Raw genomic sequence first — 25,815 nt, 5'->3', positions numbered from 1 at the left:
TAGAAGTGGTTTTCTGCCAGAAAGAATTTTTGCTCCTTTTCACCTCTGTTAGCTGGTCTAAAGATTTTATTTCTATCCCTAAATCTTGCCAATTCCTCCCCCTTTACTGCTTCTATATATCAAAGCCACTCCACTCCCCCACCATATCAGGGCAGGCACTGTGTGCAGCAAGACTTCCTACTACTGCTGGGCAGTACAGACAATTCCACAAATCCTTTTAGTCTTGTTTTGTTTTGCATGAAGCCACTGGTTAAAGACCATAAATGTTATAATTGTGAAATTAATATTTCAGTCGTACCTACAGAGATACACATCTTTTGTTGTAGGTATTGTTAATAGAATAAAAGGCAGTAAGTGGCTACTCATATAAGAACTGAAACCAGTGATATTTTTATTAGGCAGGTAATTTTCTATTTTGAAATTCAGTAGTTCAAATTACATTGCAAACTGTCTATCTTTGAATATATTTTTACTGAAATATCACATGCAATAACTTTGCCATTTTCCTGGTTCTCTCTTACATTTCTCCATGGACAAACTGAATGGCCTGTGTGCCACAAGAATCCTCCTAACAAGTATTAGAAAATTATATTCCTTAATAGCACAGTCTCTCTAATGTAACTTGCAGCAGGGTTTGCTTGTATTTTGAGTACAGTGAGATGCAAAGGATACAAATAAAAGCCAGAGGAAAAAGGTACACCAACGAAAATCAATTAAGGGCCTCAGCCTTTCCCTTAACTCCAAAAATCCTGAGTGGTGCTGTTGTTCAAGGGTCTGAAGGCTCCACTGGGTAATAGCTTTGCTGTGTAAGGCACTATATTGACACGTAAGGAGACAGTTCCTGCCCTGGAGAGTTTGTCTGTTTACCCAAATTAAATAAAACTTGCATTCCCTTTAATGTGACCTTTTTTCCTTTCTTCATTTTAAATGGCTTTAAATGTATCATGCTGGGGACAAGTTCTCTGTGATATTTTTATTTTGAATCAATGTTTCTGTGAAGTATTGCCTTTTGGGCTTTAGAAAAGAAAGACATTCTTAGCCAACACATACTGCATGAATTTTTCATGATCCTATAGCAAGTAACAGTATCACATGCTGGCACATATACCAAGCAGTATTATTTTTGTTTGAATACATGAACACAAATAAAGGATTTTCTGAAACAGAAGAAACACCATTCACTCTTTGCTGTGTCTCTTAGTGACAAAGGAAAAGCAAAATTACTTCAGCCAAAGTGGCTTGCTTGCATTCCAAGCGCTCCACTTCTCTAAAAGGACAGGAGGCTTCTTTTAGATATCAAAGGGTTGGTATGGTGTTACTTGTCTGCGAAAAGGTGAACAAACTTTTCCACAATGTCTTACATGGATATTTGAGAAAGGGAGAGCTCACAAGGAGATGACAGTGGAAAGCGCAATTGCTGCACACAAACTCTCCTGCTGGCTTTTGTGTAGTGAGAGCTGAGCCATGCCCTTCACCACACACCATGCACTGTCGGCAGCTGTGTGTAACAATGGGGCCACACGTTGTAAGTGAGGTCTTGGTGTCAGGATTGGTATCCATTTCTTCCATTTTTCTGCCCATCAGGAACACACATCATCTCTACTCTAATCAACAAGGAGCTTTACTCTCCTTGATGGAGAGTCATGATATAAGAATAAGCACAGCATTAACTGGTAGCTAAAGATAGGGAGTGGAGTAGGAGTGCTGATTTAAGGGATTATGAGGAATGTAAATCAGAGCATTATTGAAACCCAGGGGATGAATTAAATCCTGGAATATATACTCTCAAACGTAGCTCCTGAAATTTATGTTTCACTGAAATAAAAATAATAAAGAACACGTTCTTTGTAACAAGAACCCACTTTAACTCATATGTAGCTACAAATTCTAAAAATCCACTCTATCAGGTTTATAAGCACTTCTAGTGTTATATCAGAGATTTGAAGAGGTTAAACCAAAGGCTGCAAATAGAAATCGCAGGAGCATACATCACTGTTGAAACTGCTAATCTTTCAAAAGGCTTAACAGGAACAATCTTTCTCATATGTTCTCTTATCTTCTCATATCAATAGAGGTTTGTCTGAGTACTAGCCCAGAAAACCTCTGCAGGCAGAGATTAAATTAATTGTTAATATTGGAAAGCTATTTTCAATCTGCTGAAAGGTTTTAAACCATAGTTCAATGATTCCATTTCATTCCCTATGCCCTGAGGGCTGTCTCCTTTAGGAGGTGGGGAGGTGTCAAAATGAAAAGATCATTGATTAAGTATCAAATGTGTTTGCTCATGACTTCTTCCCCCACAAAGAAATGCCCTGAAGCAATATAATGCTTGAGCTTGAAGCACATCAGTTTTACCCTCTGTATCATTAAAGCTAAACAGCCCAGCGGGTCACCACACCGGGGCAATTCTACTGCCCTCGGTATAAGGGCTATTACCCAGGATCTGTTGGCCATTCTCCATTACCAGAGGAGGTATCCAAGGCCTTCCATCTACAACAGTTCCTGGGCTTCAGCTCCAAAATTATTAACAAGACATTGCACACTCTGGTACTGTAAAAAAAATATTGGAATTAAGGAATGAGTGTATAATTAGGAAGCATTGCTCTGAAACTTAAAAAAAAATACTGCATTTAGTCACAAATTTCTCCACAGTTTATCAAATTAGATGACTGGCTACTGAAACACTGGGATAAGGATCAGTGCCCAAATAAATTGCCATTCTCTAAGTACCAATACATGAACTGACTGCAGTTAATCATAGTCTGCTGGAAAGAGAGCCAAAATCATTGGTATCTGCTAAAGCAATGGCAAGGTGGCCGTTCCATTTATCTGTCAAAAGATCTCGCTTAATGATTCTTATTTTCTTGAAGTACTTCTGGTATCAACCTTGAATATCTACTAGAAGCAGAAAATACACAGATCAGCTGTCTACCACCCCTATCACTTGCATGCAGAACAGTAAATCTGAGATTATTAAGGTTCCTTCTAGTCTTAAAATTGATTTTGCAAGATTCTGTCTGTGTCTGATCTTAAAATTAAGCATTTTCTTTCTGCAGACAGGTACTTGTGCATACATGAACAATGGAACAGGTGAAATGGAAATTCTACTGGGGATGCATGGTAATAGTCTTTTTCTGTATCAATTATCTTTGAATGCATGGAAGCCACATGATAACAAGTTTTATTCTAGTCCTTGTTCTGAAATTCCCAGACAGCAGGCAAAACTCCAGCTTCTGTCCTTTTTAATGGATGTTGGGGAAACTCAGTAGCACATAAACACAGAAAGGGCAATGAGAGTGATTCTGTCCTCTTTCCTCAGAACATGAATGGAAGCATTTCCTGAGAACCCATGACTTCTATTTTTCATGCTAAATACAAATAATAATACCAAAATTGAGCTCTTGTTTCTCAACCTTGATTCCTGAACATAGGGAAATCATAACAATATTTTCTAAAGTCAGACTGAAAACCTTTGATAAGAAATGTTTTTGAGCCTGAAGCAGATGATTGCAGTTCTTAGATTGTCACCACCTTCATGGGTTTCCCCAGAAGTGCCAATCAGTGCAGCATCACTGATTTGAAAGGAAACAGACTGCTGTAAATCATCAGCATTGTTTGCTAGATTATTTTAGAATATAGGATGAGAGAGGAAAATATTACAAACAAAGAGTCTTCTATTCCAAGACATAATTTCTCATACATACGTTATATTCCCTAACAACTTTAACGCCTATATCATTCCAAACTGGACACTCTTCACAAAAGGCAGATGTTTAGCACTACAGTAAAATAAATTAGGTCCCTGTTGAAGTCCTTCAAGTTTCTAGATAGCTTTACAGCAAAAATTAGTAAGAATAGCAAAAATGTTTGTAGTTTTCAGTTTGCTCTTTCAAATTTCCCCCTGCTCATAATTATGAATCTCCTTGGGGGTTTTCTTTGGGAAGGGAAAAAGTGCAATGGACAGCTTTTTTATTTCCCGGGAGTGGTTAGAGCACCACTTCCTTTCCTTGAGGTAGCAGGGTTTCTGATTGACAAAAGCAAGTTTGAGTCCTCCTTTGAAGGACTCATTTTTGAATGGCTCAGAATTGAGCTATCAGTGTACCAGGTCTCTGCTAGGGTTTGGGCTTAATGACTCTGACACTCTTTGGCCCATGAGGTCTGGGAGCGTGGGACAAGTTCAAGACCTGGAATTGAACCCCTTCTGGGAAAGTGCATTGTGCTAACTGAGAGAGACTCCTGGGACAAACCACTTTAAATAGCATTTGTTTCTAAGTGCGATAGTTCATGTGAAAATGCATGCAGCACTAGCTCTTACAAATGTTTCACCTCAGAATGCATTCTGTATAAAGAACAGTCTCAAGCAGTTGCTGGATTTGCAGGATGTGGACAGGAAGAATAAGGAGGGAGCAAAAGTTCAGCTGCTCGAATATGTAGATAGAGAAGCTGGGTTTTCATTGTCTCCCAGTGCTCCCTCTCTCCTTCGGGGCTGCATAGGGGAATGCATGGGAGAAAGGGAGGCTGTAGCTTCCCAGAACACCGCAGCTGAAGCTTGCCAGACACATGGTGACCATCAGAAGGTTGCAGTGATTAGTCCAGCTATATAAATAAACATGGCTGAATTCTGCCCCAACAAAACATTGTTTGCTCTGCATGACTCTGCTGCACTGAGCACGCTTAGGTCAGTGCTGCATGGAAAAGGAAGAGGAAGGGATTGGATTAAAAACTCTCCCATATCGCAAAAGCCAGGAGAGAGAATTTTTGACTGGCTTTTACTTGACTGTAGGGGGCAGGAGAAATGCAAAAAATGCCCCTCCCACTGGGATTTACTGAACTTTTTGTACTGTGCTGGGGCTTTATGCAGTATTTACTATGGGCATAAGAGAGTAAACTTTAAGGTCAGCCCATCGTGGAGATGTGTGAGAGAGACCTTCCTCCTGCCTCACCCAGCAGTGAGTAGTACAACTGAGCCACTGAGGAGAGGAGATACTGAGAACTAAACAAATATATTTTTGCTTTTTCCATTCTCTCTTCCAGTTTCGTTTTGTTTTGTTTTTACTTGAAATTTGCAAGTAAACCTGGCTCAGCTAAAGTGTATTCATGGCCATCATAGCCTCTTTCAGGACAGCTGTTTATCTCGGGCATAGCATCCATGGGACCCACAAGCATCTGTATCTCTGTACCAAGTACATCTCTTCTTATAGCATGTAGAACACAGGTGAGAGAAGCAGCCTTGTACTTTGCTGGGAAAGTATTCACTGAGGAGTGGATCCTGAACCCTGACTGATGCTGTGCTCTTTACAGCTCTCTTTTTAATTAAAGCAGGTTCTGTTTTGCTCTTGTCAGTGACCAAGCTCATGGTCAGTGAACACATTCAGTACTGTTCCAAGGATTACTGTGAAGCTGTCCAAGGGTCTCCAGACAAACTGGTTTGTCTGCTGAAAGCAGTGAAGCAATAGTAGCAGCATGGGGCTGAGTTTACTGGTGGTGGGGCAGATAGGCTGACACAATTCTGCTAGTTTCAGGATGCAAGCCAGTATCTCATAATGCACTAGAGCACTGAAAGCCATTTTGAGTCTGGACTGCCCAAGTAGAACAGGAACAATGCTGTTTCTGGAATATGTGCTAACTGGCTGGGACTGAGCTGAAAATTCTTTCTTTAGCACCAAATCTTATTACAGAGATGCACTTTCTGTGCTATAAAAATGACCCAGCTTGTTTGGAGCTGAGCCAATGCACTTACAAGACATTCCATTACAAAACTAAGATTCATCCTACATCACCCTTTCAGACTATCTGGTAGTGTGTTTGAGGTCACTATTCTGAAGTACTTTACATCAGTTGACTGTAGACTTTCTGATTCTGGAGGATGAAGATTTGAAGCATGTCTCCCCTTTCATTTCACTGTCATATGAGATAACCTCAGCAAAAGGGAATGTGCAGATAAACATGTATGCCAGCATAGGGAACCATAGCAACAATAGTTACACTAAGAATGGAAATAATTCACAAGTAAAAGATATAAAATAACAGTATTCTGAGTCTATTGCAAGTTGCTGAATGTCAGGTTTGAGACACTTTCACTCCAGCTTATTGCTTTTTATAGCAAAATGCTGGAAATGTCATCACCATATTTAAAACCTGCCTCTTGATAGAAGGGTGCACATATCTGCCTCTCTGCAAGCATATTGTCTGATTTTAATTCAAATGCAACGAGAAAGACTTCACTGCAAAGACCTGGGTTTATGACTACTGAGGATTTCTCCTTGCTGGGGTTATGATATAATTGTCTGTGCACATCTTCATTACAATAAGTTAGTGTTCAGAAAAATGCAGCATCCTGCTCTGCTAATTCCTGTGATCACAGCTCCTATGGCTCATTCAATGAGCTCACATATTTCTTGCCGTTTCTTTTATATACCTGTTGCAGGGTGACACCATGTAACAGGATGGTTAGTTTATGTTGTCAGTGGGATTTCCTGTGCAGGGATGTCCTGTGCAGCACAGGCCTCCCCTTCCCCGCCTCTCACACACATCCACAAAGGTCATACAACATGCATCTAATACAGCTGTAAAACACTGGTCATGTTGTGGAAATTGAAGGGCATTGAGATGATGTCCTGATACTGGAATATCCCGAGGCTAGTTCTTTCTAGACTGAGAATCCCATGACTGAGAACAATTGAAAAGTATGATGTTAGTTCTGCTAGCTAATCTCAGTGGTCTCAACATCATTCTGTGCAGATGATTCACATGGAACACAGTTTTAGTTTACCTATGTTATATTATGTGTAATCCTTGATCATTAGGTATGGGGGCTTATTCCAAACCCCATATATTGTTAACAGTAATTTCTCTGAAAATGTTAATTATTAATTTCTTTTTTAAAAATTCCTTTTTCATCTTGCACTATGGTGTATATTGTTTTTGTCATCATGCACACACATTGCTGCTACTGTGATCAATAAGTAACAAGTCTGTTTACTGTTCATTAACTAGCCCTTTCAACTTCCCAGATAAATAGAAACAAAGAGGTTTTCAGGCTGTTTTGTTCCAGGCATCTTTTTCTTGTATTCTTCCAGTAAATGAATGGATAGATAGAGGTTGAAACTTTCATAGGAACAATTTGTTTGCCTGCTGCTTTGAACCCCACCCTCACAAAATGCATTATACCTTCAATTTTTTCCCATTTCTGTCATCAAGACACAGTCTTTGGGGTTTTTACCACCACATCCTTTCCAATTCACAACAGACACCAGAAGCTAGTGCTACTTTTACTATCATGACTGCCCCACACTCTGATTTATGATTTCTATGCTTTGAGAGGGTAAGCAGTATTTTGTTCTGTTAAAAAGGAAACATGAATACACCAATAACCAACAGCTGCAGAACAGCAGCAAAAATGTTTATGTGTTCAGAAATAAAACCTTGCAAGCTGATTAACTGGTTTAGCTCTCAATGTAATATCTCTTCTGTAAAAGTAACTTTTTTAAAGATTTAGAACTGTATAAAATAATGAGCTTAAAACTGAAATGTTTGCCTGGGGAAGTCTGCCTTATGAAATATTACTTAACAGGGATGCTAATGACTCACTTAGCTCTGATGTTCAGCTCCTGAAATAAAGGAAACAGAAAAACATAAGAAGACTATAGCTGCTAATAAAGTTAGCAACCCCACATACAAATTTTAAATCCCCTGCATTCTAAAATGCCAGTGAACTGAGGTCCTCAGGCTAGATGTAACAATAAGGTTTAACAGACTGGGAGAACACAGAATGTTTTATATAATCCGCAAATTTAAGAAATGATTGATAGGTTTTGAAAAGACACACACTGTTCCTGAATTTTAAACTTTTTCCAGTAATTACCACTGGGAAGGGATGACTAATTGCAGTACTCTCTGTGCTACACAATATACATAGCAGACATATACACTGAGGAGTTTTGATTTAGGTGTTCTCCATTTGGTAGAAGGAGTTAAGCTATTTTTGGAAAGAGACCTATGTGCCTGGAGGCTGTAGGCTGATGAAAGTCTTCAACTGTGCTTTGTAGAATCAAAACATTTTCTGATGCTGCTGTAAGTCAAAGTCAAAGCTTTTGAATTTAATACAATATGCACAATTACTCAAAGGGCAATTATATTATTATTATTAAAACTGCCATCCCTTTAGTTAATCACTGCAAATGGTTTACATGCAAAAGGGCAATCATAGGTTCTTCTAACACAATAGATGTATAACTTTTAGCAGTGGTTGGACATAGGTGTTGAGATTTCTGTTGCTATTTTCATCCTCTTAAGCCAACATATTTTTTTCAATAATATTGATAATCAGAAAAATATTTATAGAAGCCTATTCCATTCTCCTGAATCAATTTTGTGCTTACCTAAAACAGAAGGGAAGCCAATTCAAATCAGCCAGTGGATAAGTAGTGTGAAGGAGTAATACCCGTTTCCCCAATTTTTTCTTTTTCTTCCAAAATTGGCTAGCATCCATTGTGTGCCAGAAAGTTTCCTGGACTTTTTTGTCCCAGGAAACAGAGTTACAACTCTTCAGTTCAAAGTTAGCTGACCTGACTGGTGCCACACAGCACAAAGAGTGAGCTTGAAACACCCCCATCTAATCAGGGCCAGTATAAAATTTAGGTTCCCTGTTAGAGTTTGCATGTTATTTATTTTTGGATACAAGGAAGTTACATTGCATTGTACCCACTTTGAGCACAGCATTTAGCACTTTTTATCTGTGAACTATTTCACTTCCTGGAGCTTTGCTATGATGAAAGCTGCCTGTCTGAACCTGGGTGTACCTCCACCCATAACTGCATGTTTTACTTCTGGGGTTTAGAGGCCAACAGCGCCTGGTAGCCTCACTAGGAATACCCAGTGAAATATCTTGTCAAAAGTTTTACAGTTTAGAGCTGAGGTGGTATCTACAGAACTGTTAGCTGGGGAATATGCATTTAAGAGGAAGAAAATTCCATCATTCCCTTTACCTTGGCACTGAATTAAAATTCCTGCCTGCACTGGGTGTAGGTGGCAAGGTTTTATCAGAAGGTGAGGGACTTCTGTGGAAGGAGGCCAGGACCTGCCCTGTGCTGGACACAGCCAGTTCTGCTGGCACAAATGGCTCTGCAGCAGGCCCACCATAGGACACAGCACAGCCCTTCAACCAAACTGGTGGCACTTCTGTAAAAACACACCTAAGACCAGAAAATACTGATGGGGAGGCATCAGAGGATGGAATGAGCACAAATAATGGTGAACAACAAAGAGAACACCACAGTTAGAGGGGAAAGAGGTGTTCCATGGCAGGACAGGCATACCACCAAAGGGACTGAAGTCTGCTGAGGATCTACTTGGGAGCACAGGAAAAGCATAAAAAGGTGGGAGCTGAAGAAAGAAACAGCTGCATCTGTACCACCTTCCTCCAGGCCGCTCATTGCCTCCCTGAAGGGACTGATCACCACTGGAGTGGTGACAAGGGGTGAGGAGGGCAGTCTGAAGCTGAGCCTGGCAAAGGGAAAGGATAGATGTTTCAGATATTTGTCTTTTGTCTTTTTTCCCCATCACCAAAACAAGAGTATTAAGTTCTTCAAATCCAGTCTGGTTTTCACACAGCAGTACTTGGTTAGTGAGTTGCCTGTTTTTGTTGTGACCCTTGAGTTTTCTCACCCCTGTTCTCTTGCCCTTTCTCTTTCATCTTGCTGGGCAGGGAAAGTGAGTAAAGAGCTGTATGAGTGCTCAGGTGATAACTGGGCCAACCCACTGCTGTCACAGAGACTTTTTATCACACACTGACATCCTGGGTCAGGAGCTGGGTTTCAGACACAGTTTCTTAGTAGTAAAAACTGCAGGAATGCTTCAAAACTCGCAGTAAAAAGCCAGTGGGTTTAAAGTATGTAATAGACTGAAAACTGTAGTTATTTTTTTAACTTTCTCCTGGTTTCTCCTGGTTCTTAGCATTTCCAAAATTAAGTTCACCTTCGGCTAACTAAAAACCAAACCAAAATACAACAAAACCTGAATAAATGGTGAGATAAACTGATTCTAAAAGGAGTAGCATGGGAAAGGAAGGCAAAAGAGCCTGAAGTGCCATTTCTTGGTTTCATCTGCAAATGAGAACAGTTTACAATAGCTATCACTGCTTTGGAAAGCAGTTTTTTATTGATGACAGCAGATCATGATTAACATGCCAGGCTATAAGGACTCACAAATGACCTTCTTCTGTAAAGGCCATGTATCTTCTTGCATTCTTGCAGATGAACTGGTTGTCTTCTGTGGTTTGTTGCTCATTTGCTCTCCTACACTAATTAGCTATCTCCAAATACCATTTTACATTTCTCAGTGCTGAGAGTACAGTGCAATTTTTTGACAGTGGTTTATCCTATTGTTTCACAGAACAGCTCCACTGATAATTATTTAAACTCCATCAGTAAAAAATTCTCTGACTTCGCTTCTGTTGATTTCCTAGGAATGATTTTAGTTTTCAATACTCGTTCAAGCTTCCTATTTTCTTTGTGATGGATAAGAAAAGTACAGTGACAATTAATTTAGGATTCAAGCATATTCTTGAACTGGACACTTACTGAATTCTACTTGTTACAATCCAGACAATGTACAGAACTGAAGTCACTTAAGTGCAATTGGTAAATCATATTGCTTTCACTGGTTTGTTAACATTTTAAACAACAGCTGCAGTCACTTGATGAGTGATAGATGAAGGGCTCTGCACTTAATCTGGTCCTGTTGTATCACATAGTGTCACAGTGCTGTGAAATGGCTTCTAAGGCCTTTCACAGGGGCACCAATACTTGTACAATGACTTTTGCCCCAGGTTCCCCACCGACCTGGATGGTGCTTGCTCTAAGTGCTCAAGCAGTAAGGAGAAGTCTTCTAAGTATGGGGTGACATTTTCAGCACAACATAATAAAAAATATTAATGGAACTTATGCTTCAAAGTCCTTTCAGTGCATTTTAAATTCCTCTGTTTCTGCCCTTACAGAGAAGATGAGGTACAGTCTGAAAGGAAAGGGTTATCTATGGTCTCCTCTTGTTATCTATATTCTCTTATATTTCAAAGAGTATTTATGTAGTTCTAAAAATCTGTGGCCCTCTTTGGAAATGTACAAACCATTCTTAGTGGGTTTGCTGAATGTAAAAATATAAAATAAAGATAATTTCCTTGACCACAAATATACCATTTCATAACAGACACCCAATTCAGAAAGCTGGATAAAATTTCAATCCCCCAGAATTCAGAAAGGATTGCTGATCTACTTGGGGCTGTCAGTAACATGTTTCTTTTTTTTTATATAAATCATTCCCACAGGCATTCCTCTCTTCAGAAAACTGTTTGGTGCAAGTGCATATCTTTTCAAGTCATTCTTACTGGGTCATCAGTGGAAGAGGGAATAAACCTATTTCAAATCATGATGTCAAAGCTCAGCAGCTATAACATTATTTGTGAGGAGGCAAAAATTTGGAAACTGGGAGCATGTAGAGCCTGTCTCATGGCTTGATCACATCCCAGCCTCACAGCACTAAATACAGACTCTCCATGTGCTGTTCCTGGTCTTCACAGACATCATTATTGCATTTTGCAGGGTTACTTTTTTCAGTTCAGCGTCTGTAATAATGTGACCACTCAGCTGTAAACCATCATAGTGATAACTGGGGATAAATATATTAAAAGGAGATATAAGCATACAAGGATTTGGTTTGGTTTCAAGACAGCCAGCTTGTTCATTAAAAAAAATGTTTCCAAGATTATATTGTAGTATTTTTTCAGTTTGCAAGTTCCTGAAGCAGGATTAATAGTGAAATGGGAAGGTAAAATGTCTGAAAACCAATACATACCCTATATATATCCTCATAATAATTTTTATCAAAATTTTCTGCAGTAGGGATATCTGCCTCAGTCTTCAATGATGCTATCTACAGGCAGTTGTGTTGATAGGCTTGGCAAAGATTAAAAAAAGGGTACATTTTATATGTCTGAGTTATATTAACCTTCTTTTTATTTTTTTTAATGAAAGGGCATTTTACATAGCTGTGTCTCTGACTATGAAAAAAGCAGTAAGAAGGAATATTTTTTCTGCCTCAGAATATGGATAATGATTTTTTTTGTCGTTTAAATTATTCACTAGTCATATCTTTATGGAACACAGTGTGCTTGCCCAACCTCCAAATTTCACAAGGATAATTTTGTTATTAAACATAAATTCTCATAACTTCATACTAAATATACACACATGTAAGTGGCTATTGCACATATCGGATTTGATCCTCTATCAGTAGTTTCTTGGTACAGCTGCCCTATTACAGCAAGCAATCAGCATTATAACTGCAACTTAAAGTTTAGATTTACCTGAGTCCTTTAGATAATTCTATCCTTCATTCATAGGAAGCTCATTTATTTTTCACAGGCACTTTTGTTGTTTTTACCGTTTCAGAGTTGTTTAGGCAATGTTTACACTGAGTACATTTAGTGTCTCTAAACTGAAAACCTTTGGAGGAGTTTGGCTTCTGGCATACCTGTGTGGACTGGTATGTGAGTGACACATTCAAATTTTATCTGACATCTGGCTCACTTACTGTGAAGGATTTACTGACATTAAGGAAAACACTGCAGTACATTTCCAAAGGTTTTTAGCCACTGTGGTACATGTAATGTAAATAGTTTTCTGGGCCTTGCCACTGGTTAGTCAGTGCTACTAATGTGGAAAATTAATTTTTTTGCTAAACATAATCTATCAGACCATGATACGTTCATGTCTGTGGCTTGGCCCTGACCATCTCTGCTTCTCTATCCCACTTTAGTGGGTATTGGGTTGTGCCATTAGCAGAAACCAAGCAAAATTGCTCTAATGCTTCAGAAACACTTTGCAGCTCTCAACTCTTCATGTTCTTGAGATGAAATCTTTCCCAATAACTCAAAAGAGAAAATTCTATCAGCTCAGGAGTGGTGCATTTTATGTATAGGTGCTTCTGTGTGTGAGGCTTCGGATTCTGCAAAGCACTTGCTAATACATAGAAGTCAAACTTTTCAGTACTTTTTACATCACACTGATGAGACAAAACCCACATTGGGTGAGAGTATTCAAATTCACTATTTGTTTCTATCCCCTTTCTTGGCTCTTTGAATAATACAGAAGCAAAGACAGCAGAGGATTTGTGGAGAAAATTATCTTATGTTATTGGAAGAACAACAAATTCTTTCTACCTCTCCTGGTCAATTTTTCCATCAGCTTCTCCTAGAAAACAGCACCAGCATTTCTAAGCTTTTGCTTTTCTTGACTCTGTCATGTTATTTTTGAGATAATTCAGACTGACTCAGTTACCCTGCTGTCAAGCCTGGGAAACTGCAATGACTGCACTAAATGTTCTCCAGTGGGTGTAACCATGCCAGGAGAATTTGGCAGAATGGACATACAAAGGAACTACCAAACAGAACAGCATATAGCTTTGGTAACAGGGGTTAAGGAGAGGTGTGCAAATCCACTCCACCCCAATGGTTTGGCCACTAGTTCCTTCCCTCCCACTGGAGTTTTAATACTATTTATAGAAAACCAGAGCCCACAGAGACCTTGATGCTCTGACACAACATGATCTCTGTTCAGCTGGAGCACTGTTCCTCCTCTACCTGGGATGCTGCAGTACTAGTAACCACTGTCTCCCCAAATCTTAATCATTCTGAACCTGCTATTTCCCACTCTAATCATAGCAAACACCAGAATGTGTGAATTTGTTCCACTTCTCTGGGAATTTGCATCTAAAGAGATCTTAAGGATAAATGCCAAGAGGGTTCTTTGAAGCTTCTCAGCTTCAAAGAATTGATGGCACTCAACTTCCCTCCTTCGGCATTCTTCCCACTCAATGTCCACTCACTGTTGTCATGTTGCTAGCCACCACATCCAAATTTCTGTTTATCCCCAGATTCTGGGAGATTTTAGCATAAACTCTAATCTCTTCCCATGTAAGCAGTGCAACGATTCTCAGTGATGCATGTAAAGAACATGCTATTATTTATATCAAATCACTGATTTCTGGAGAATGAATCAGATCATTTTATAGATCTCCATAAAGAAAAAGTTTTGCTTTTCTACAGCTCCAAGAAATTAAAACATTGCACATTTTAGAAAAAAATCCAAACAAACCTAGAGAAAACATTCCTTTAATATAAAGACACTTTCTTTTACTTTAAATTAAAAAGCTGAGATAACTCTCTTTAACATAGTAGGATTATAGTAGTCTTCATAATTTTTTTTGAGGCTATAGTGCCTGTAAGGAAAAGAACCAAGTATGAGCCCTATGTTTCTAGAAAAAGAATCTTTAAAATAGTACTTGGCATTTTCCAGTTTATTGCACTGAATGTTAATGCACATTGGGAATTCATAAACACAGAGAAATGATTTAGACTTTCCCTTCCTGTATAACAAACACAGAAGGATGGAGAGGTGAAAAAACTGCTATTATATTGCTTAAAGCCAGGATCCAGTGTGAATACTATTTTAACCTCAGCTAGTTTCTTGCTCATGCTGTACCTAGGTTCAGCCTCTGAGGAGAGGCTGGCTGAGGCACATTTAGGGCAGCTTTAGTTCAGCTTGTTTGGGACTGCCATGCATGGCCCTGTGTGCAGACATCACTTGATGAAGACGAGCTCATGGCCCCCAGCCCGGGCATGTGGTTGCCTGTTGTGCTCATGCCCCGCAGCCCCCTTGTAGCCAGTGCCAATGACTGCCCTCCTGGGGAGTAGGCTGGGGGCAGCAAAGGCCAACGATGGCTCCCAATTGGCACCACAGCCCAGGCCTCTCTATTTTGGGAATAGAGAGGCTGTGTAGACGTGAGCTGTGTTGTGACACTTGCCCCTGGGGGGCAGGCAGGCACGGCCTGTTCTGCGCTGGCATAGGCATAGCCCATGTAACCCAGTTTTAGCTACGTGAACAAGCCCACGGGGTGTCTGCTGGGCTCTCTTCAAAGCCCACACTTGCTTGTTCCCTGCATTGGTAGCAGAATTACAGCTGTCAAAACACAGGTAAATCTGTGCACTGTCCCCACCCAGTTAATTCCAGAAGAGCCTGCAGCAGCAGAGTGAGGAACAATGAGCCCACTGATGAGGCTGCTGGCCATTGTAGCTGCTCTATTCTGAGATGGTTAAAAGGGGTAAGTTACTAAAACATGCTCTGCCATTCATCAAACTGGCATTTTCATTTTCTATAGAAAGGAAGTGTGACTGATATACTCTCTACATTTGACAGTGCTAATCCCCAAGTTGGCTCACTCTGACAAAGATAACATGGATCATCTTGGTGGCATTTTTCAGTGAAATGCAAAAATTATTTCAAGAAAAAAATCCTGGGTGTACACACACACATGTATATGCATATACAATGCATATATACATTTATATATAAAGTGATTTTTTCTAAGTTCTTTTTGTTTCTGTTCCAGGGTTAGATAATATTCCTCCCTGTTAGTTTTATTGATTTTTTTAAAGAAACATTGTTGGAAGAGTTTACTTGATATTAGTTTCCTTCTCTTTTGGTTTGACATAGAATGTTTGGAAAAAAATTAGACCAGATTTTTTGACATACTGAAAACCTGTAGCTTTGCCTAATTAAAAAATCCCTGTATATATTGAATTGTTTTCATGTCATTCTACTTAACTTAAACAATTTGAAAGACATTCTGACAGATGGGATGAAAAATTGAAATATAAAGGGAAGCCAACACTCACTCAAATTAAAAATATAATCTCTGCTATCCCTCTGGCTGGTTATATGCAGTTCAGACAAGTGAATGAAATTCCTAAGTGACAGATTTGCTCCACATCTTCTACTTCACAGACAGATCAGCAGAAAAATATCCTTCTGTCATGGCTTAAATTATGTACCTTTAATCAAGGTACCCCAGATAATGCAAAGGACTTGGCACAAGTGTTTTTATAGAGCTCTATAATCTTTTGTTTGCCATGACAGAACATTATGGAAATACTGGTTACGTTTATAGAACATCATACAGTGCCATCCAAAAAGATCCATCCCTGGAAGATTAGAACAGGAGCAGCCAGGGTTCTGAGCCAACCAGCTCTGCTAAATTGCAAGGAGTGTTAGCAGGAGCAAAAAGTCCCAGCAGTGTGACTGCTGCTTCCCAGGCTGAGCAGTCCTGCATGACACAGCGTGGCATCCCTGGGATAAATCCTCAGCCTTGTATAAAAGCCAGACTTATTGCAGTTAACATCATCTAAAGATTTGAATCATAATTTGTGATTAGGAGATGCATATTTGACTGAATTTGAGAATGAAACATAAACACCCAGTGAAATCCCAATTCCTGGATTGCAAACCTTGCCAAGTCCATCTTGCTTGGATTCTTAAATGTATTTTCAGTGGATTCAGCATTTAGAGACAGTACTTAAATTTTTTAATTATTGAATCAGCATGACTTTTTGCTATACAAAAGTCTGAATGCATTAAAAAACATGAGAGAATGAAGGTTATATCTGTATTTAATATTATTCTTCCATATAATAAAGTATTTTTAAAACAAAAAATAGAAAGTTAAGTAATCCAGTAACTGTGATGCTACACTCAAGCAGTGTATAAGATTGCATATTTGAAGTAATTTTTTTACTGCTTTCCCGGATTTTAAACTGACAGCAGTTGGAAAAATGTCCATGGTGTTCACTTCACTGGGGCAAAGCCTAGGAGATAATGAAGAAACTTTTGAAAATACATTTGAAGTTTGAGACATGGAACTCAAAGCTTTTTGTTGATCTGTAAAAACAGGAAACTGAGAACTGCCAACAGTCTTATGTCAAATGGAAATCCAAAAATGCCACTGCTAACTAAATAGTAGGCATATATGTGACAGTAGACTATGAAATTCCCTAGTCATGGGATTAGATATTAGTGTGAGTAGAGAAGCAGTCTATATGGTTTCTGCAAAAAAAAAAAAAAAAGCCCTGAAAAATTCATAACTTGAAGGAAACAAAGCATATTATCAAAAAAATCTACCCATGGTGTCCGGTGTCTTTTCCTTATTTCAGCATTAATAAATCCCAGAATCAGAAAAATAAGAAATGTCCTCTCTTTCCTTCTCTCTCTCATTGCTTTGATTCCAACATTTCCCTTACCCTATGTAATGGCATATGTCATTCAAATGGATCAGAGTCTGCAGTCCATTACTTGCGAGCAATATCCTTTTATGTGTGCTTATCAGAGTCCTAGTGCACAGAATTGTCCTCCCTACTGAGTAAGGGCATGAAACAATCAGACTACTGTTAGGTAAGCTCAAAATCATTTCGTTTTTATTGTGATTATATCTTCTGCCTCCTATTTTCTATATAAAAGACTCATTATTAAATGGGGTTTGATGATGCAGCTTCTCCTATAAACCTTTGCTTTTCTTTCCATAACAAAATGGGATATTCTTCTAGGAATATAAAGTGTGATTCAACCCCATCACCACACATCTTATTCTCACGGTACTTTTTTCTCTCCCACTGTATCAGCACTTCTTACTGACCACCTACAGCATTCTGAACAGTAAAACCTTTCTCTGAACACTGCTGTGACAACTGTGAAATTATTATCTATGTAAAAAAATGTTAGGATAATGTTTAACCCATGTCATGGTACAGTCCTGCAGGGATTAGGAAATATTTCTTTAATATTCCTCTCCTTTTCTAACTTGGTTGCAAAATTGAATTCTTCTGTGTAGTGGCAGGGGTAAAATTGTAACACTACCCATGAGGAGAAAATAAAACTAAGACAATTTCAACATATTGTTCCATCTACTTTAAACTTGAAGTTTTAACACAGCCACAAGCAAGTAACTTAACCAAAGGAAACTCACCTGCATCGATTCTTGCAGGTTTCTGAGGGGCTTAATTTACATATTTCAAGAAATGACAAAACATTAATGCTCAAAAAAATCAACAAGACATAATAGTTGTATGAAATTCTTAAGGGGTTTAAACCTTTAGGTAAAGTCTCACTCATTTTATGTATGACACAAAATTGGACAGAAAGGTTCTATGTCTAAACCAGACTAATTCAACACTGTAAGACCTCAACAAAAAATTTTTTAAATTTTCCATCAATACATATTCCTGGTTTTAATTACCATTTTAGTTTTCATTTGAATACTCTTTTTCTAAGCCCTTCAAAAAGACATTAAAAAGAGCATTTCTGCAAAGGAAAAGTAAAAGAAATAAATCAGTCTAACAGGATATAGCAAGCCATAAACTTCAGAATTCCACATTCAATTTCATTTCCAGTTTATTGAAATAGAAATTAATAATTCTTAAATAAATATGGGGCTTGTAAATTTCCCCTTGCTTAGATACTTTGAAAGTTCCTCCATGCACTTTAACTCAGAAAGACTTTTAAAAACAACTTCATTATTGAAAATAAAAAAGATGGCAAGGATTGGTATGTTTACCACCTTTTGCTGTATTTATTTGACTGGGTGTAGTAGCCTACAGATTATATCTAGTGCTTTTTATCCCCACGGAAAGAACTCCAAATTGTTAATACACACACATTTCTTTTCAAGTTTAGCATACTTTTCTGATACATGATTATTCTGTGATAGAGAAAAATGTAAGTCCCTCCTCTATCACTTTTCTATAATTTAAATAATTATCTGAATAAAGCATTTAAATTATGGCTTTCACCTCTCTCAGTTCAATCATGCTAATTTAGTTACTGGCAGAGAATTTCAAACAAAATTAGTGTCTCGTTGTGAGCCATGATGTTAATAAAAGATATTAATTATTTCTTAGAAGGCATATTTTTTTTCCACACCATGAATTTGCCAGGAGAAAATCTCTGCTGTAATTTTCCCTTTTCTCCCCAGCACATAATTTCTCTCACAGCCATAAAAAAAAACAAAACCACCACCACCACCACCAACATAAAAACCCTAACAAAAATCCAAACCAAACTAAAAAAAAAAAAAAACCCACAAAAAAACACCCAAACAAAAAAACTCAAACACCTCTTTTTTCTCCTCCTCGTTGAAAACCTTTCCATCCATTTCTTCTGTATCCTCACTGGCCATCCAGTCATCCCTTCTTTTAGGGCATACACTTACTCTGAAAATTCATCTTTCTAGCTTTGAAAATATACATTTCTGGTGTCTTAACAAAGCAAATGCACAACACAGCTTATATTCTATACCACTGCCCTTCTATAAGAAAGGAAATACTTTCTTGCTCAGTTCCACATACTATACCCTGGTCATAAACCAGGCAATTTTGACTAAAAGTATAATATATATTTATATTTATATTTATATTTATATTTATATTTATATTTATATTTATATTTATATTTATATTTATATTTATATTTATATAAAAGAAAAAGTGCATGCAACAAAAATGAATGAGCACAAGTGCTGAATGCATGTCAAAGGTTTTGCACAGCATGAACTGTTCATCATTTAGGAAGAAAGCCTCTCCAAATGTATCTACTTGCTTGTCAGTATATCTGGGAAACAGAACTATTACATCCCTAATCTCCATCTCAGGGATAAAGATCATTCTTCTCTTCTATCCTACCACTTGGAAAAAAACAAAACCTGTAAGATTTCAATGCATTGCCAATGTTCTACTCTAGAATAGTGTTTTATAATGGAGACAAAAAAATCTGGTTTAGATTTATATTGAGTAGAAGACACAAGGCTAAGATTTATTTTAACCTCTGCATTCAGTGGAACACAGACAATAGACTATTTGACTGAAGATACTGCAGCAATGAAAGAGGATTTGTCATGGACTGGTTCTGTCACAATAAACCACAATAATAGAGAAAAGTAATGTACCATTTTAAATAGTTTGGCTAAGAGATTTAAACTAAAAAATTATAAACAAATAGTGTTTTCTGATGCTAGAGAAAGTTATTAGAAAATCCAAATAGAACACAGAAGTACCAGATGCTAAAAGCAGAAGAATCTCTCATTTTCCCATCACTGTTCCCCATTAAAGCATGATCAGTGGTCCTCTTGTTTGCTTGGGCACCATTTAATCTCTGCACTTCACTTATTTATACTCCTTCTAAGCAAAACAGGCACTGGGCTATATAGAAGCTTCTATTTATGCTGTCCTTACTTGTGTCAGTTTTAATCACTGTCCATTGCTGTACCTCTGTCCAAAAGCAACAAAAGCTGATGGTTTTCCTCCATTACCTTTGCCCTTTTGAAAGAGTTTCACATAATATTCTGTACTTAGGTAGAGTATGAATTCAAAGTGCAAGTGATAAATGTGCTAGTATTCCATCAGGTTTGTGTACTAATTCTAGAGATAACTTGGACTTCCCCTGGAGTGAGAACGAACTTTCCTCTGGCTGTGCCAGAACGCTGCCATTGCTGGTACACAATCCTTGCGATGCAGCTTGGTGCAGGTGCCAGCAGCCTCACTTCTTGTGGAGCATCCACAGCTTCCCTGGGCAACATAGTCCAGTGCCTCACAACCCTCAGAGCAAAGGATTTCTTCCTTAAATCTGATCTACACCTACCACCCTTCAGTTTAAACCCATTACCCCCTGGTCTAACATTACATGCCTTGTAACCCTGTGGTTTTTGTCTATTACTGAGTTTCTTAAAAACTGATTATTGTCTTGTCTTTTGCCCTTCAGAACAATCTTAATTTCTCTGTTATACTCAGATTTGTTCTTGTTTTTTCCAGACTAGGAACACTAAGTCCTGAAACCAACGCTGGGCCTTCCTGCACCTTAAAGTAAAACAAGAGTTAAAAGGAATGGGGAGAAGTCATACAATTGTACTTTATACTGACAGCAACACCACTGAGGCAAAATAAAGCATGCAGAGTCCTTCTCCAGTTCAAGTGATAGTTATTTGCTCTTCATGTTAATTTTAGTTTAAATTCTCTATGTTAATTGTAATTTTAATTTCTTTTAACTTCCTAAGTCACTTGTAAAAAAGAAAGAATGCCCTGCATGTTTAATCACTACACAGAGATAAAGGCTCGTGCATGTGTCTGCATACAAAAAAAAATTCAGACACTGAGAGGAAGGCAGAAGCAAACTTCACTGTTAACAGCTTGGCAGAGAGTTCAGATGAGATTTTATTAAGTTTAACTCAAATATTTATTGTAAAGGGAACATATTCCAAAGATTAAACTTATATGATGAGTGAGAAATATTTTTTAAGCGGCTGAATTTTTGCCAGGATTGTTTTTTATTTACAAAGCACCTCAGATGCATGCACAGGAACATTCAACATGGAAAATATGAGGGAGCTATCTAGTAAAAGAACATCAGCCCTTAATTAACACAAGCATCACAAAACTGGGAGAGGCACAGAGAAGGAATTCAGCAGCCTTAGGTAACCTCTGGGGAGAAGTGGAGACAACACCTTACACTTACTGGGGAAAACAATACTTTAAAGTCAGCAATTACTTTCAATGATGAGTGAACTATGTGTCAGATGTGTCACTGGTGAAAATACAAGCCTCTGAGTTGAATACAAGATCTCATAGTCCAGAAAATGCAATGCTCTTTTAAAACAAATCAAATTCTCTTCTAGACAGAACACTAAACAAAAGTGAGAGCTCCTAACCGAAAGTAGAAAGTACATTTCAGTATTGGAAGATCTATTTTTAATCTTCTTTCTGACCACATTTTGTAAATACGCTAAAAGCTAGTGCAGAGGAATGGAAAATAATTCCTAATTCTTTAGACCAACAGCAGTGATGTAATTAAAAACAACTATGAATTGCCCCAAGGAATGGGCTAGGAAATCTGCTAACTGTATCCTAATTTCTAAGCTGCTAGTGTCTCCAGCAGAACTGAGACCAACATGTAAAAGTCTACTTTTAGATCTCTGGGCTTTCAGATCTTTTTGCCTTGGAAGCCCCTCTTTTATTCATCTGCCAACACATGGTACTATGTTCTGATAATTTCTTTCTGTTTTTCACTCCTATTCCTGTGTCTCGAGTCTCTATGTATTGCAAAACTCTCTGAAGTTTTTAATTTTTTATCCATGTTCAGAATATTGGTCTACATTTCCTACAGAAGCACCTTTCTTTTCTACAGAGCAAATTTCAAATGGAGGCCATATGAGTAACTTTTGGATACTTTCTTGCTGCCAGCGCTCTCAGCTTTACCATGGAAGTTACCAAACCAAAAAATTTAACCTTTCATCCTAGGTATTTAGAAATAGCTAATTCAGGTGCTAAGGACCAAATCAGCAGAACCCTCACCCTGATCCCAGTTATAACATGTTAATATGGATTAACTCCATTGTCATCTGGATTGTACAGATTTTCTCTATTAGCATAAGTGAGACAGTATATTCACAAGAACTTTTTCTTTTTGTATATTAATTTCCATTTCCATTCTCGGTCAGATGAAATGATAGCTCTGAAATCAGCCTGTCACTTATATAATTTGAAAAACCTACTTACTATAGAGCTTGAAACCATACTCCGCCTACACACATGCACTCCTAGTCGAATTAACCTTCAAGTCAATGAATATTTAATTTTTACATTATTTTCAGCATCTCATCTCCCCACAGTAAGTGTTTACTGGATAACAACAAAGTTGATATGGTGCTAAATTCTTCAAGGCACAAGAGATGGAGTAAAAAGGGCTACAGAACAACTAACTACTCCTGAATACAGAAAGCCCAAATCCAAAGATAAAAAGATTTTGTCAAGTGTTGAAATGTAGGCAAAACGTAAGGACATAGAAACTCAGGAAAGATATAAAATGTTCTTTCCTATCTTGACAACAGCCCTAAAAGTGGGCTATTAAGGAAATTAAAGCACTGGAGGCCACAATGATACATTATAAACAGATCAATAGCCCAAAATGCCACATGTATCTTCTTTCCAACATATTCAATAGCTAAACACTGACCTTTATCAAGAGGTACAAAGAGGTAAGAAATAATCTGATTCATTTTGTCTAATGCTATAAACCTAAGAGCAACAAAAGCAAAAACCAAGCTAAGAGATACTTAGGTTTTAAATAAGCTCAAGACTTTCTTTAAAAGCAGACAAATGAAACAAAGCAAAATCAAACCCAACCCAACCGAAACCAAACAAAAGAAAACAATGAACCTAGAAAATGTTGTGTTAAAATTCCTATTCCAGCAATCTCAAAGCATTTTATAGAAATGTATCGGTCTGACAGCACAGTGAATTCACTTCCTCACATCCAGGCTCAAATTTTGACAAGAGCATATTCTATTCCTTAGACTTAGTTCATGTTCTTATGAACTTCTATGAAGTTCAATTCATTTATTTGTGTCAGGCAGATGAGTGGTTTGATGCTGTCTCATTTCTCTGCTGACTGCCTTACTCATCTCTTGGTTACATGTCTTTGGGGCTCTCCCCTCTGCCTCCATGGCCTCCAAATGGAGTTCAGCACAAAATTTTAAAAAATAAGATTTTTTCCATTATCAAATTGATATTTTCTAAATGATCTGACTGCAGCTCTAAGTTATAGCCTTGAATACTAGATTAGATATAAACTGTTATTTCCACTATTTTGATGTAAAAATGTTTAAGGGAGAATAATACCACCAATAACTATAACAGGGAGTAAGAGGAGGTACCTGCATTGCTGGGATTAGTTGTGTCATGTTAATTTCCCTATTGAAAATATTAATTGTGCTTCTTTAAAATATTCATTGTGTATTCTTTCAAATATGAACTGCAGTATATGAATAATAAGTAAAAAAGGAGTACTTCTGTTTCCATCTGATACCAACAGTTGACTTACAAATTCATGAATCCCTAAGAAAAGCAAGTCTTGTAAATAACTGGTGTATTTAAAGGATTTCTAAAAGGATTTAGAAAAGTGACTTTATTTAGGCATATTTCAGCTAGGGTTTGTGTTTATTTTTATGTCTGCTTAGGGAGGAGTGTTATTTATACATTTTTTGAATCTATTATTTATGTATTAGCTCTCTGTGACATGAATAGCATTTCAGGGAAGGGCTGATCCTGGTCTAAAGAAGATATGCAAAGCTAAATATCCATGTGTGCAGAAATCTGATTGTTGGGATTTATAGTCAAAGCATCTTTCCTTGCCAAATGTTTTCAGAGAGGCTGTAATTCCATGTTATTGCACAGGACAGCAAGAGAAACTCTTTGAAGTACAGAAATCAACATAGAGCAACCGTGAAAAACAGCAGCAATTACACCAAAATTGGTGGTTGGATAAAGCCAGACTATTTTTCTATGCCTTCACATTTAATCCAAGACTGAAATTCAGATCAATTATTTCTAGGTTTACAGAAACAAAGCAGAGAGTATGTTTTTTTTTTTTTTTAAAAAAAAGACTACAATTTGCTTTCTATTGAATTATTTTATTTTTCTCCAGAGACGTACAATGACTACCCATGAGGCTACAGTATATACTGGAGAGGCTATTCCCTGATGTTACAGCTTACATAAAAGGAAAATGTTCTCGCCTTCCATTCTCCTTTTAGCTATCCAGGGCAGCCACATTTTGTATGGTACCAAGCAAGAATACTGAATACATGATAAAAGCAGTGGCTTCTGACTTTCAAGACAAAATTTTTCCAGTCAGAAAAACCAGCTCCCAGCACCACTCTAAAAGATCATAGTAAGAAAGTGCGACTCAACACGATCTTAAGACACAATATGTTCTTTTCAGTGGAAAAATGAAAAGCTATCATTTTACATTGAATTCCCTAAATAACCTTGCTGATGGTATTTTTTCAGTTTTTTTTTTTTTTTAAGTATTTCAGTTCTACATGCCAAAGGAGATGGGCTGCTGATTAAAGTTGTTTGATCATACACCAGCAGACTGAAGGCCTCCTACTGCTTACTTAAACTGCTCCCTCACTTTCTCAAATGCATGTCTTCATTATTTTGACTTCATCTGTAGCTTTGTGTAATAAAAAACAAAGTCATTTGTCTGGTATGTATTTATATCACTCTGATACCAGTCCTCTGTTTTCACAAATGGGTTTTCAGTGTGTCATTTCCGTGTATGTTACCATACTGCACATACCCAAGTTACCCCAAAATAATTATGATGGCATGCTCATCCTAATATAGAGCTGGAACTGCATTCCTAATGTGGAGCTGCTTTTCAATATATTTTCTGTGGAACAACCTTCTTTGAAAACAGTAATACAACAAATTATTTGGCTGGTACTTTATTAATGCTACTTACAATGTCTGTCCACAAGAAAAATTCATGTCAGAATAATTAACAATATGTGTCGCGACTCATTAGAATCAGCACATGAAATTATTGCTACTGGCAGCACAAGTGACACACACAAGTCAGCCAGTGGCAAAGACATGTCACTTCTTCTAATCACAGGAGGGAGGGACATGATATCTCTTCTGATCAAAAAGTACTTTCTCCATTTAAATTTAGTACTCATGTTGATTAAATGGTTTTCCACTTTAATATGTTTTAATCAGATAAAAAGACTTTGTACCATGTACCATGTACATGAGGCAGTACCTATAACTGATGCTTAAGAGAATGCAGAATACAAGAAGAAATTATGTTTGAAAACCAGAAAGCTTTGTAATAAACTGCATAATGAAATAGTATATACCTTTGTCATAAATAATAAAAGCAGCATGAACACATCATACATTTTATTAAATGATCAGGGTGTTACTGAAGGCAGAGAAATACTACCCCTTTCTTGAGAAGGAAAAGTAAGATAGAAATAAGAAGGTAAATGTAGCTTCCTCCAAAAATTGTCATAATATTATGTGCAAGAAAGCATGATTATAGCTTTTCTAAGTAGATTATGGTTTCTGTACATACACAGTTCTTGGGATTGTAGGAACAG

This window comes from Zonotrichia albicollis, chromosome 5 (genome assembly GCF_047830755.1).
Source record: "Zonotrichia albicollis isolate bZonAlb1 chromosome 5, bZonAlb1.hap1, whole genome shotgun sequence".
Taxonomy (NCBI): domain Eukaryota; kingdom Metazoa; phylum Chordata; class Aves; order Passeriformes; family Passerellidae; genus Zonotrichia; species Zonotrichia albicollis.
This window is presented reverse-complemented; position numbering follows the sequence as displayed.